General features: G+C 44.3%; 1 protein-coding gene across 5 annotated transcripts in view; it reads left to right on the forward strand.

Moving 5' to 3' along the window:
• The first annotated feature begins 12,486 nt into the window (after nucleotides 1-12,486).
• MYO6 (myosin VI) overlaps nucleotides 12,487-12,874 on the forward strand; it is a 115,112-nt gene continuing 114,724 nt past the window's right edge. For all 5 annotated transcript variants that reach the window (XM_076333104.1, XM_076333108.1, XM_076333109.1 and 2 more), the window contains exon 1: nucleotides 12,487-12,542. The gene's annotated coding sequence lies outside the window, so the exon portion shown is untranslated. The remainder of the gene's footprint in view (nucleotides 12,543-12,874) is intronic.

Genomic DNA, 12,874 nt, shown 5'->3' on the forward strand with positions numbered 1-12,874 from the left:
TAATTCTGGAAATCAAAGGGGAGCTGATGTTACAAACTACAACTTGGAAACTTAGTAAGAGTGAGGTAACAGCCATTTTACTTATCTTTCACCACCGTATTTTTAAACCAAATCCTTTTTGCTTAACTCAGTCATGCCTGCTCGAAGATGTGATGAAAGATGTCTGTTTTGTAGGCTCCAGCTGGTTAAGTGAGGATGTAATCTGGAAAGTGACTGTTCTCTCTGTTGTGGTCTGTTGAAGTTTTCTGACAGGCTGGATTTTGCTTGCTTTTAAACAAAATTGCATGTGGACTCATGCAAACATCGTTACAAAAGGAAACTTGGTAATGTGCGCCATACCTTAGGGATTCTTTATTCAGTTGTATGAGTAATTGCTAGCTGTTTCTTTGCTAGGTCTTTTTTTCTCTCTTTTTTTGTTGTTTTTTTTTTCTGTGAGGCTCATAGCTGATGTTCTTGGGGGAGAGTAAACGGCGCTATTTGTGATGCATGATGCTTAAAAAGATATATGAGGTACGTTCATATATGAATATATAAGTACAGAAGGTTATATGGATTAAAAAGTATCCAAATTCTAGTAAACAAGAAAGAGACTGACCTTGTTCGCCCTTCCCTCCCTCCCCCCCCCCCCCTTCCCTTCTTCATCCCTCCTTATTTTGTTGGGTTTTGTGATCAGATTCTCTGTAGAGTTCTTTGAGATATGACTTTACCCAAAACAATCATCAGTATATAATGGTAAGTAATTCAGGAGAGGGAGGAAAGACGACTATTACTATTTTTTAAATAAAAGATTCTTGTATATGAGAAAAACAACAGCAACAAAAGAGCTGGGTGTACTTATAAGTAGATGGTTTATTTTAATGGAATAGTCAAATCCACGTAGTATATGTGTCCATTTGCACAATATCATAGATTTAGATGATATTTACAAATTCCGTCTTCAGGACCAGATTCTCTTTTATTGTAAGCTGACAGAATACCTTTAAGGTTAAAGGGAGGCAGCCTAGTTTGTTTTGGCTGAGTGTTTGTTCCGCTGTAAGCCCTGAGGAGTCCGCTTAAGGGAAAAGCACCCTCCTCCGGCCAGCCTGAGCTTCTCGTGTTCAGAGTCCGTTTAGACTCTGGTCTTCAACCCAGAAACTAAAACATGTTGGATTTCCCCAGTGGTTTAACTTAGTGAAAATTACCAACTATTTACACAAAACTATCTGTTTAACCGTATTTCTAAGTTTAGGAACTGAAGTTTACTTTTGCACATATACTGATGTCAACTAAATATATATACACACACACACACACAAAATATAACTAAACACACTGATGCCAACTCACAGCAGTAGTCTGCAAACTTTGCATTTGTGTTACACAAACCTCTACCTGCATTGTCCTCCAAATGTAACAGTTTTTAAATCAAGCTATGTGACAGGGCCTGTTTACATCAGGTTTGTCCTTCCTGACTCATATTTTGGGAAACTAACCTGTTCCTGGATAGGAACATTAGTATATGTTGGACATTAATCGTAGGAACTCTCAGGAAATAATTGGTTGGGAATTTAAAGCTCTAGGATTAATTCACTATCTATGCAGCAGGCTGAAAACGGAGTAATTATTTTAGCTCTAGAGAACTTCATATTCTATAGCTTCAGGCCTGGAAACTTACTTCATACTATACATCAGTAATACGCTGGATAGCGTGTGGGTTCTGTAATACAAGAAAATCAGACTAACCCCAAAAGAGCACTATTAAAAGCGTGACATGTTTCTCACAGAAAATGAAACGAAATAGGACAGAAGTTGTGCTGGAATGCAATCAAATGGAATGCTTCTTACTTAAATATTCCTTGTTTCTGAAAGCTAAACTGCTTTGTAAACAATATTGTAATAGTATCTGTCCGTGTTACAAAAGGGCAACAGAAGGCCGTGAGAAGTTGCACAGCTTCCTCTCATCCTACAAGACCACTGAAATTTCTAGACTTCAAACAAAATTTGCGCTGACTCCTTCCACTGCAAATGGATGCTTCGGTTCAGGAATCAAGAAGATATTTTTAACAAGTGTCTGGATTAATGTGTTGATGAATGTGTTTGTATGGACAGCTTATGATATGATACTTAATTAGAAAGCTTTTTTTCCCCCCAAGGAAACCGGGCCTTTGTTTTGCAAAAGCAGTGTTCCCTGAACGAATTTATTAGTTCTTTTTTTCTCTGTACCTTTCTGTACCGTCATTTTTGTGAGCTTTTCATTCTACTCTCAATTATTCTCAATCTTTCATATACAGTTAATGAATTTGGATGCAGTATAGTCAGCCTAATTGCAGTATCTAACTTGCATTCCTATGTCTCAGTCATCTGTCTAAAGCAAGCAGGTAACTTCTCTGAGTCACAGGAGGTTCCCTTTTTCATAGAGACATTGTCTAATTAAAATGCTTTTATTTAGACACTACATTTTTGAGGCCAGTTAGGAGCTAGATGGGGTGATCTTGGCTTCACTATCTTGTCCGCAGTCAGAGTTGCTTCATGTCATTATCTCCATTTTGCAAATGGAGTGCTGAAGTTCAGGGAAAGAGGTTAAAAGCATTTTAGTTTAACTAAGTTAAGCTACTCAAACTGAACTGCTGAAATTCACACTCCAGCTGCTCTCACTTGTGGGTGCTGAAAAGTAAGCTTACAGAGATGCTTGCTGTCTACTTAGCTACTTGAAGAGAGAAACTAATTTTGTGGTTAGGAGGACTGTTTGCCTAGATTGAAATTTTATTGAACTGAGATTATCAGAAGCCAGCGTCGGAGTGAGTGTTTGATTCTGTTTTCCAATTTTTGCTCTGATCTTTACGCAGGTGAGTGCTTTCTACAGGACTTGTATTGAGCTGTCGTTTGATTTCTTTGGTTTTGCAAATACTCCTGCAAGTCTGACCCTAAGCATCTCAAGTTGGGCACCTGAAAATAAGAACGTAGCTAATGACCAGTGGAAAATACTTTTAAGTAACTTGCCAAATATCGGGTAATTTTCCTGTAGCAATGAGTCATGTGTTCATGTCCGTTAAACCAACTAAATACTGCATTTCAATAAGAAATATTTTTTTTCATTATCATACCTTCTCATGGTACAACGGGAATCATACAGCACATAGTTGTCTTTAGGGAACTTAAAATTTCACAGTAAACGCTAGACTTATCACTTCTCTCAATGGATGTTATCTGGAGAAAACATCACATGTGATTACATAGAAGTTTGTACACGCAAGTGGACTAAATTAAGGTTCCTTGGACAATTTAATCATTTTTGGATGCTTCCTACCTTTTTAGTGCTTGTAACTGTCTCACTTAATGTGTATTTTGCATTTTGCATATTTGGGGTTTTCTGACTTCCATTGTCAGTGTATGATGGTCACTCGTAGAACTAATTTCACAATTCTGATTTTTGTTACTCCATGAGCTGTCATAGTATGTTGTCATTTTCTTGCTTACCTAGATGAAAACATGGTGCACAAATCCCAGTGACTTTTCCAGTTGTTTGCTGACAGCAGACAAACACTGATGCACTTCAGTCTTAGTTTTGTTCTAGGGAGAACTTGTTCTGGTGGTTATTACAGATTTTGCCCCAGCACCACATGTCCCTTACTGTTCTCCTTCCCTCCAAACCCCAGATGATATCCTTTCTGCACTGGTTCTTCTCCCAGTCTTCTCTTGGCTCTATATCTGTTAATCTTTTATCGTGTCTCTAAGCTCAATTCTTACCAATCTACGCTCTAGAAAAAGGCCATCGCTATCTTTTTCCTCCATGATCCTGTGTTGCCAAAGGAGCTTCATCAGCAGAGAAGCTGAGGAAGTATGGGCTGGATGAGCAGACAGTGAGGTGGATTGAATAACGGCTGAACAACTGAGCCTGGAGGGTGGTGATCAGTGGTACAATGTCTAGTTGGAGGCCGGTTAACTAGCGGTGCATCCCGGGGGTGAATACTGGGTCTAGTCCTGTTCAACATCTTCATTAACAATCCGGACGACGGGGCAGAGTGTACCCTCAGCAAGTTTGCAGGTGATACCAAACGGAGGAGTGGCTGATAACATTGAAGGGTTGTGCTGCCATCCAGAAGGACCTCAACAGGCTGGAGAAATGGGCTGACAGGAGCCTTCAAAGGGAAGCGCAAAGTCCAGCCCCTGGTGGGGAACAACCCCAGGCACCAGGACATGCTGGGGGCCAAGTGGTTGGAAAGCAGCTTTGCAGAAAAGGACCCGGGGGTCCTGGTGGACACCAAGTTGAATACGAACCAGCAATGTGCCCTTGCTGCAAAGAAAGCTAATAGTATCCTGGACTGCAGTGGGAAGAGTCACCAGCATGTTGAGGGAGGTTCACCTCTACTCAGTATTGGTGAGGCCACACCTGGAATACTATGTCCAGGTCTGGGCTCACCAGTACAAGAGAGACATGGTCATACTGGAGAGAGTCCAGCGAAGGGCCACAAAGATGATTAAGTGACTGGAGCATTCCTCCTGTGAGGAAAGGCTGAGAGACCTGGGACTGTTCAGCCTGGAGAAGAGAAGGCTTGGGAGGGGGGAATCTCATCAATGTGTATAAATACCTGAAGATGGGATGCAAACAAGACAGAGCCAGGCTCTTTTCAGTGGTGCCCAGTGACAGGACCAAAGGCGATGGACACAAACTGAAACACGGGAGGTTCCCTCTGAACATCAGGAAACACTATTTACGGTGAGTGTGATCAAGCACTGGCACAGGTTGCCCAGAGAGGCTGTGGAATCTCCATCCTTGGAGATACTCAAAAGCCATCTGGACACAGTCCTGGGCAGCTGGCTCTAGGTGGCCCTGATTGAGAAGGGGGTTGGACCAGATGACCTCCAGAGGTCCCTTCTGACCTCAACCACTCTGTGATTCTGTGAGCTTGCTCTCAGTTCCTGTACTTGGTGTGACAAACCTGGCAGGTGCAAGGTGGCTGCAAAGGAAATCCTGGGCAGCGCTGCAGCAGGAGTGCTGCAGTTACAGGTGCACTGTTCTGAGAATGAAGCTACGGGGTCAAGGCCAGCCCACAGGTAACGCTCATCAGAAGTTCACAGCTTGGCTAAATGTGGTTGCGTTGCAAGACTAACGGCAAAAGGCACCTCTCTGGCATACAAGACAAATTGCTTGCCAAATTTAAATCTATCCTACAAGTCTGTAGGAAACCTTCTTGCAAAGCTTAATCAGTGTTACTGTTCTTTAACATTGTGAGCAGAACCATTTTATCTAGCATTCAATTTGAAGCAAATAATTTGGAAAATTTTAAACCAAGCAGCTGACAGTAAAGCTATTATAAGCAACTGAAAGCAAAACTCAGCAATTTTCGATACCTGCTATTTATCTAGAATGATTTGGATATTCTTTCTGTTCAGCAGAGAGGTCTTTCAATTAATAGCTTTAAAAATTAACTGAATAGGCAACTTCAGTGTCTTGTAAAAAGTATTTATAAAATGCTTAGAAAGTGTCATAACTACTCTCAGAAGGAATCAGTGACTTTACCTTTAGAACAGAAATGTGACTGTTTCCCCAGAACAGCTGCAGCTTACAAGCTACATGTGCTTTTAAGTAGACCCTGTTAAATATTAACTTTTGTGATTCATTAATTACTGCAGCTTTTTGCTCATATGACATTCAGTCTGTGTCCTCCATAGTCTGCTGCTACACCAAACTGTTCACAGTCCTCCCTTTTCTCAGCCAATGTGACACTAAATTAGTGTGATCATCAGCCTGTTTATATAGTCAGATACCCCCCGAGTTCAGGGAAGTGGAGGAAATATCTTTTGATTTCAAACTTATTTTTAACCACAAAGTTCATCCTCATTTGCCTGAGAAGCTGACCATACTAAGAAGAGCTGCTATAGCATTCTGAATCCACGAGGTTTGATAATTTATGCCCCAAACCCCCCACTTACTAGTATTTGAGTTGAATGTCCGCACTTGAGATGTCATTCTGCATCTGTTTCAGATATGTGGTTTCACGAGGAATTAACTAAACTAATGGGCTATCTTTAGTCTTTCCCACCTGGTTCCCATTACTAGAACTGTCTATGAACAGATTATTAGTGATGCAGATTTAGTAACTGAGTCAGAACTGGAGTATTTGGCACTCCCTGGGCCAAATAAGCATGCCAGGAGAGAACATCACGCTGCAGTTGGGTATTTAAAATCTCAGTGAGGATTGCCTTATCTTGTACTAAAAGGGGTTGAAGAGCTGGTGGTGGAATTTAAGTGTGGGTGGAAAACCCAACTCAAGGGCTGTTCACCAGCAGGAAATCACTCAGGGTGAGGTCTAAGGTAACCTAGCTAGTACACGTATGGGGAGGCAAGTCTAGTCCGTCCACGCTTTTGATAGCGTTCGGGTGCACATGTAACTGCATCGTAAAGGAACAGAGGAAGATGCCGAAATAACGTGCTGCTTCAGCAGCCTACTTTTCTGGCAAAGTATTATTCTTCTGTCTGGATGATGCTCTTAGTCATATGGTTTAGTTTTAGGCAGTCCTGTGAGGAGCAGGGAGTTGGACTCAATGATCCTTATGGGTCCCTTCCAACTTGAGATATTCTGTGATTCCTTCATACAACAATGGTACCCAGGCAAGTTCGTTGAGTGGTTTGCCTGGATGGATATCAAGGACAGGATCTACATCTTTGAGAGTGGATTTAGTCAACGAGTAATGTAAATTAAACTGTCTCTGTTCTGTATAATAACTCCACAGTGATATGTGAGGGCTAGATGGGAGAGAGGTGCCTGCAAGAGATTTGCAGAATTTCATTCTTCTCTTAGCAGCATTAGCGATCTTCCTTTTCAGCCTAGCAGCGTGTTCCTCACACTGCCTTTTAATTGAGACTATATATTTTTTTCTTGCTTCTTTCATCAATATGAAGTGTAGGAGAGCCACAACTGGACGCCCTTATTCTGTGAATTAGATTACTGCCAGAACTCCTCTGGTCCCTGCCCAAAGGTGTGTTAGAATTTCAGGAGGATCACTCATTCCTCTTCATTTTTTCTTTCTCAAGACTGGCTCAAAAGCTAAAGCTAAAACTGCCTAAAATTAAAGGTTTGAAATGGAATGGAAGAGAAAAGTCCTCACAGTATGTTTAACAGGACGCAATCATTTGGGAACATGCTAGATGAGCAGTGGCCTTTACAGAAAGATTTAAAAATTAGTTAATATCCTCACAGAATTCACTAAAAAATTCTCTACGTCTCTAAGAAGTGTGAGAAGCTATCAGTACCATGATCTACCTAATCCATACTAAAGTTCATTTAGCTACAGGTGAATAGCTTCTGCTCCATGAAGGAAGAACAGCCCTATGCCTGACATCTATAGGTTACGTATTTACTGCAGGCTACTTTTGTTTTTCAGATGAGCCTGCAGTTATTTTACCAACAATTGATGTTCATCACCAAAAAGGAAATCCATATGGGTGATCACAGAGGAGCGGGGCGGGAAGTCAGAAATTAAAAAACTACAGTAATTGCTATTGTGTGTTAACTGTGTGGCTTTTACTGAGTTCTCATTCCTATACTACAGCTCCTCCCTGTCCTCCAGATGAAATATCTGAACTGGTGGGGCCCATTCTACTTCTAATATGCGTGAGAGCGGGCCTGTGATATCTTTGCCAGAGAGAAGCTTCAGCAAAACCAAAAGCAAATCCTTTCCCCAGAGACCTGGGGCGTGTTGCACCAGGAATGGAATCCATCTGTCCTCAAATACTGGGATGACTCCAGGAATATCTTCCAGCTACTCTGGGGTACTGTAATCTCATTTTCCTGTCCTCGCCATTTGGGTTTATGGAATGAATCTGCTCACAAAAGTAAAATGAAAAGCAATGGACTTCAGAAGGATTACGAGTTGACAAGTTAGGGATTCCTCTTACCTCCTTTCATGCTATTATTTATGCAAGCCTATTTCTCTGGAGCTACCCACAACTCAAAGCAATCTATTTGCTTAATTGAATTATCTTTTAAGGAGAGGAAATAGAAAAATGGGGCCAGTCCAAGAGCCTTACTCCCAGTCAAAAAACAGAGCTTCAGAAACCAGTCACACATTGCTGAGGTGGAAATGCAATACCATCCACCTTGCTTAACTAACACGTCGTCTGATAACACAAACAAAGAAACTACTTACCAATTGAAACGAAACATTTAAGTAGGAGCTCTTGCCTTAAAACAATGTCTAAATTTTTTGTAACTGGAGCGAAGCAGTTGGAATACAGAAGGCATGTGGAAATGTCAGAATATTAAAAAAATTAGGTGTAGTCAAAATAGGGGTTCTTGTAAAGTCTACTGGGAAGAAAGAGGGGGGGAAAAAAAGGATCATTTCACAGCTGCCAAAATCAGAGAATTATGTACATGCACATAACACTAAGTGAAAGGGAGCAGATAAAATAAGACTTACACACCAATTTCCAGTAAATAATTTACATGATAAGGAAATGAATGGTGCTTATCTAGAGTAAGCCTCCTTGGAAAGAAACCAAAGGTTGATTCTGAAGGGAACATCATCTTGGAGCTGGTAAGCATACTACTGCTAAAAATCCCAGCAAATTTTCCTGTTCTTTCTCTGTCTCCGAACATAAGCTGCTAAACCTTGAGCCAGTTAGAAATGTTCTTTTGCAAACATATGAGCAAGCTATTCTTTATCCAGACAAGTAACAGATAAATTGTGCTGGCAGGACTACGTTGGCAGCTACAATAGCTACATTTGGAATCTCTGCATGGGTAATTCCAAAACAGTTTTAAGATCAGTGAGTTTAGGTTTAGTTTATTCAGAAATTAATTGCAAAACTGTAAAATCATTTTAGGGAGTATCAAGGCACTAAACTGAAATACTCAACAGTCAGGAAACTCCAAGAGTTGATGCTGACAAGCTGTGAGGTATTTTAACACGAGCACATTAGACAGATACAGTGTAATTACATCACATTCACATGTATTTAGAGTATGCCAACAAAGCAATGTAAAGTAAATGAACTTCTGGCCTCATCAAGTCATTGGCTGTGACTTAAGTCAGTGCCCATGGACATTTTTACAGGCAGAACTTTACCCATTACATGCGATGTGTAAACAGTTGTAGCTATATGTAATCCATGGGGAAATCCAGCTAATACCAGTATGATTTAAACACAAGCTTTCCGTCTGAAGAGATACATCCAGTAAAGGCTTGTAGTCGATGTCAAACCTGATTTTTGCATTTTGATTTTTCATAATAAAGCGTGGGGAGAGAAACTTAACACTCACGATACTAACCGCTTGAGAACAGCCATTTCAGGACTGAAATTTCTAGCCATGCGAGTGTGAGAGCCTTTCTCAATGCTCTAAATCTTGATCGACTGAATTACACATAAGAATTCACTTTCATAGAAATGTAAATAGCCAGGGCATTGTATGATATTCTTTGAAATGACAACATACATAATATCTTCCCAGGGTTTTCTGAGAAGTCACCTGGGGTCCTTTACCTGCTCATCTTCTCACTCTACCATTCATCAGCTCTGATAAAATACAGTGGCTCATACAATTAACATGTATTTTTTAGAAATATGTGGCAACTTTAATGACAGAAACTGTTTACTATAATCTGTAACAACCTGAATTCTTACTAGTTTTAATATCTGGGGGAATGAAGACACCTCAGATGTCTGGAATATTGTCAGTTCTTTGCAGCAGGGCTGCAGCAGAGGCACGTGTGCATGTCGATAATCCTGTTAAAATGTCATGCTGCCTTGTCTCAGTGATCTTTCTGCCTTTGGCATGCTCGCGGGATTCCTGGTGGGCTGTCCAGTATATCACATTTGCATGTTTAAGATGGTGCTAATATATATTTCTTGTTCATGGTATTTCTCGTTCATCACAACACACCCTCGTGGTCTGATGGGTACAGTGTGAACCTGCCCCTCAGTGAAAGCTATGCTGACGGGCCTCATCTGTGCGTTGCAAGTTGTGAATGGATGCTCCTCCGCTGCCGTTTCCACCGCTGGACACACTGAGGTGCAGGAGGAACAGGGTGATGCTAAAGGTGCTCTGCTCTCCCTCCCAGCCTTGAACTGCGTCTGTCCCTTACCCAGCTATTAAGCAAAAATTGGTTGGCACCTCCAACCTAGCCACGCTATTCCTGGTGTTCTGAAAAGTCTCGGTTAGACTGAAATTACAGAGGTTGGTCCAACTTTCCTAGGAATGAAATCGGAAATGCTTCTTGCCTGCCTCCTTATATACAAACAATGGGTACAGTAAAATACATTTTGCCTTGTTTTCTTTTCCCATCTTTCCCCCACCTTTGCTTAGGTTGAAGTTCTTACACTCAGATTTTACTTGCGTGTGAGTTTTCCTGTATTTTCCCAGAAGATTTACAGAACAGACGCTGCTGTGTCTCGGGTTATTTTTAGATTTCCCAGGGAGAAAAAAGGGGAGAGAGAGTAGAGATGTGCTCCTCCTGATGAGGGAGCGGCACATCAGATGGTGAGATAGTGCTCAGCACTGCTTGGCTTTCCCGCACTGTGGAACCGACCGGCTTGCTTACACTGAAAATATTTTGTTGACCATTTCCTGACATTGTATCCTGTTTTGCTAACAAAGGGGGTTTTAGCCAGTCAGTAAATTTACATTTTCATTTAGTTGTCCAGTCATTTTTTTTCCCAGAAAATAATTATCCTTATCTGTCTTTTACAAATAAAAGTAAGGCTGAACATACAAAGTACTGCCCTGAGAGGTAATGCCAAAGGCAAACGCCCATTCTCGAGAAGTTATATCATATTTTGATTTGTCCAAATTGTTAAACATTCCTAAATTACGTCAAGCGAAGATGCAACTGCCAAATTCACCTTGTCGCTTTGCAGGCATGTCGAACGTTTTAAAAACCCAAACAAGCTCACAGCATGTTTCATGAGTTGTAGGAATGTTAATCTGGACACGGGATTTAACTCCACCCATGCTCCGCCTGGGATGCAGGATTACTCAGGAGCTTTGTGTACTCCCATTTTCCTTTCCACGCGTACATCCACACTGATCCTTGACAGAACCCTTTGCCTAGAGACCTCCCTGGGGTTTCTCTTTACCCCCTAAAAAGGGGAGGAGGGGTTAGGGGGTTTCTCTTTACCCCCTAAAAGAAGGGATGCCAAGGCATCGTTATGACTATCATATCTACAGGGCATGATATGGCTGGAAGAAAACATTTTGTTTAAATTATTTATTAGCTAGTGGCTGTACTCACAATGTCCCTGGTGTTGTCCAAACACTCAAAAAGGATGCAGCGAAGCACACCCTGCCTAAAGAAAGGTAGTTAGGGCTGCAAGATTAAGGAAAACATGAGAAATTTTGAAGTATGAACTGGTTCGTTTCCCTCTGTCAGCAAAATACACAACAATTTTATGGCCATCAGGTGAAGAGCAAAGAGGCTTTGCGCAGTCAGGGTCATTGTGCCACTCGTGAAGTATTGCGTGAAGAGAAGTGAAGTGTTTACGGGAAAGCTGACAAACTAGCAGGCAACGCTAGGAATGAATGCTCGTAAAGCCGAGGGACAGGGAAGCAACACAAAGCTCTAGCACGGCTGGTCAGGGAGGGGTGGTTGTGGGTGCCGATGGTGGTGTGATGCCATGGCTGAGCATGATGCAATGCCGTTCAGTCAGGCCGCTCTCCCAAGTCATGCCAGTGCACCAGCTATGAGGATGAATTGCTGGGCGTAGGCAGGTGCCAGGGAAATCCCGCAGAGCCGCCATGGAGGCCAGCAGGAATGCAGGCTGGCACCTGCGCTGCCTTGCAGGAGCCATAGGGGACAGGGCTGGGGCAGGCAGATGCTGTTCCACCATTGAGCAGCGGTCATGACCATTTTACCCGCCTGTGTAAAATCTGTCAAGGCGGGTGCCCGGCGACGGGGCTGTGACGGCAGGGGCACCACAGGGCCTGGGCCAGGAGGAGCTCAAGGGAAGGAACTGGGGGTTAAACAATCTCCGACTTCCAAGGTTTGCCGCAGCAGGAGAGCCGCCGCCTACTCTGTACCTACCTTTATGGGGTAATGGTCAATTAAGACAAAGATCACCCAAAACCTGACCCTTTATGTAACTGCATTGGTTGAAGAAAAAAAAAAAGGGAAAAAACCCAACCTCTCCCAGAACCACGAGCCAGCCCCAAGCGAGGCATGTCCCCAAACCAGCCCCCTGAACAACAGCTCTGGTGTGGGGGGGGGGCGCAGGCCGCGGGGTCGGGCTGCCCGAGGGGCGCTGGGTCCTATCCTGCCCGCACCGGCCGGGGCGGCCGCGGGCAGTGCCGGGGCGGGCGGCAGGCCGGGGGTCCCCGTCAGGCAACGCCGGTGCGGAGGGAAGGCCGGCGAGCCCAGGCCGGGCTTCCCAGCTGCCGCCGCCTCCTCCTACCCCTCCCGCCGCCCTCGCCGACGCAGCCCCCGCCCCCGGCCTGCCCCTGTGGCGCTGACGTCCCGGGCGGCCGGCCGGGCCGGGCCGTGCCGGGCGGCGGGGGGCGGCGCAGAGCAGCGCAGCAGCTGCGGCGGCAGGGCTGGCAGCCGGGTGCGGAGCGCGGCAGCAGGAGCAGGTAAGGACGCGGTGCCGGGCCGCACAGCAGGCCCTGGGCCCCCTGCCGCCCCTCCGCGTCCTCCTCCCGCCCGGCGGCGGGGGCGCCGGACCTCTGGCCTGGCTGCGGCGCGCTGCCCCGTCGCCTCCCTCCTCCGTCGCCTCCCGCCCGGCCCGGGGGCGGCGCGGCCCGGCCCGCCGGCAGGTGCTATCGGCTCCCCAGCGGGGCGTTTGCCAGAGGCTTCGTCGAGGGGAGCGGGGCTTTGCGGGGGCAGGCGTCCTCTGGTAACAAACGCGGGCTGCAGCGGCGGTTACTTCTTTAAGGGGTGCTCGGTCGGGGCTGGGGGCGAGCGC

The sequence above is a fragment of the Aptenodytes patagonicus genome, chromosome 3 (assembly GCF_965638725.1).
Source record: "Aptenodytes patagonicus chromosome 3, bAptPat1.pri.cur, whole genome shotgun sequence".
Lineage (NCBI taxonomy): Eukaryota > Metazoa > Chordata > Aves > Sphenisciformes > Spheniscidae > Aptenodytes > Aptenodytes patagonicus.